The 2,154-nt window shown below is 43.9% G+C and overlaps 1 pseudogene; it reads right to left on the reverse strand.

Annotated features, from left to right (window-relative positions):
• Positions 1-215: 215 nt before the first annotated feature.
• LOC126023483 (40S ribosomal protein S2-like) lies at positions 216-1,279 on the reverse strand (annotated as a pseudogene).
• Positions 1,280-2,154: the final 875 nt, after the last annotated feature.

The raw sequence follows: 2,154 nt of genomic DNA on the forward strand, positions 1-2,154 counted from the left end.
TTTTCTGTATCAACTCGTTATTGTGCAAATTGGTTCTTTTATAAACCATAGATTGGCATGCATGGGTTTATTTCATTTTAAATATTTCTTACTATTCCATAATAAAGATAAGTCCTAGTTGATTTAACCTTTTAGTGATGAATAGATTTTTTTTGGTCTCCTCCTCCTCCCTACTCCCTCCCTCCCCCCCTTTTTATCAACTGGCTTAAGTCACTTTATTTGTCATGTATAAAATTATGTGGTGGCCAGGCCTGGGTCCTCTGCATGGAGACTCAGGTGTGGGTATTCACAAGGTGTGCTGTGAACTTCTGGTAAGGAGACTTGACAAGCACTCTCTCCTTCCAGAGACTGGGAGTTAGATAGCTGTATGTCTTGGAGATGACATTGAACGTGGCCTTGGCAAAGTTACCCAGAGTGGCAGTGCAGCCTCCGGCTGAGGCATAGCAGTCATCAATCCCTGTCATCATTAGGAATTTCTTGGGCACAGGTGGAAAGACGATGCCAGTACCCCTGGGTACAAGGATGAGGCGCACCAGCAAAGAGCCATAACAGCCTGTCCAACTTATAGGGGACAGTGTGAGGCTTGCCAATCTTGTTTCCCCAGTAGCCTCTCAGTGCTGGGATGATGGTGAGTTTGGCCAAGATGATGGCACTTCGGATGGCTGTGGCCACCTCTTTGGAACAATTTACTCCCAGGCCAATGTGTCCCTTATAATCTTCAATGGCAACGAAGGCCTTGAACCAGATTTGATGGCCAGCCTGAGTCTGCTTCTGCAGGGGCATGATCTTCAGAATCTCGTCTTTGAGAGCTGTTCCCAAGAAGAAGCCAATGATCTCCGACTCCTAGATGGGCAAGGAGAAGAGGTAGATCTCCTCTAGTGACTTGATCTTCATGTTCTTGACCACGTGGCCCAGCTTGGTGATGGGATCCACTCCTTGTCTTCAGCCTTTCCTCCATGAGCCCCTTGGCCCTGTCCACACCTGTGCCCTCAGAAACCACTGCCAAAGCTTCCACGGAAACCATTTTGGGGCCCTCCCAGTCCTCTATGTCTTCCCACAGCACCGGCAGCACCGGTATCACCACCGTTTGGTGTATTTATGGAGAAGAAGCTCTTCTCTTCCCCTTCTTTTTCTCTCTCTCCTTTCCCTCTCCCTTCTCCTTGGCTAATACCAGCTTTGCTGTACCAGGCAACAAACAGTCCTTTAGGAGAGATTCTAAAGAGAAATTAACTGGCTCAGTGGATGTGCCATACATGTCCACTGGATTTGGTGCTGCCATCGCACCTACCTATCTTTCCGAGATGATAATTTCTGTGGTCCTCTGTTTCTGCTGCTCAAGAAATAGTGTAAATCCCATTTCATGGTATGCGAGAAAATGTGGAAACATGCAAACAGGTGTTTGGCACAGGTAGGGTTCTCATCATCTTTATGCTTTAAAGTCAGTTAGAAAAAAATTATTATATAATTTTGAGTTTAACTATTAGTGCAGACAGAAGATGACCACAGTCATTCTTATAGGTTATCTTTTTACTTGCTAAACTTCAGGGTTATTAGAAAAAGTTCAATCTCAATATTATTTATTTATTTATTTATTTATTTATTTATTTATTATTTTGCCACTCCTGGACCATATGGGATGCTGGGGATTGAACCTGGGTCAACAAAATGCAAGGCAAACATCTCACCCACTGTGCTATTGTTCTGACCCAATGGTGTGTTTTTGGGTCACACCTGGCAGTGCTCAAGTTTACTCCTGTCTCTGGGCTTAGAAATTACTCCTGGCAGGCTTAGGGAGACCTATCAAGGTTGACAGGGTGATGTTGAGGTCTTCCACTATTATTGTATTGCTATTGATACCTTCTTTCAGATTTGTTAACAATTATATTAAATATTTTGCTGGTCCCTCATTGGGTGATTGTGCATGTTTAGGAGTGTGTTTTCTTTTTCTTTTCTTTTCTTTATTTATTATTATTATTATTATTATTTTTTGTTTTTTGGTTTTTAGGTCACACCAGGCAGGGTTCCAGGGTTACTCCTGGCTCTGAGCTCAGAGATCGCCCCTGGCCGGCATGTGGGACTATATAGAATGCTGGGATCCGAACTACCTTCCTTCTGGATATAAGGCAAACACCCTACCTCCATGCTATCTCTCCG

This window comes from Suncus etruscus, chromosome 1, assembly GCF_024139225.1.
Source record: "Suncus etruscus isolate mSunEtr1 chromosome 1, mSunEtr1.pri.cur, whole genome shotgun sequence".
Taxonomy (NCBI): Eukaryota; Metazoa; Chordata; class Mammalia; order Eulipotyphla; family Soricidae; genus Suncus; species Suncus etruscus.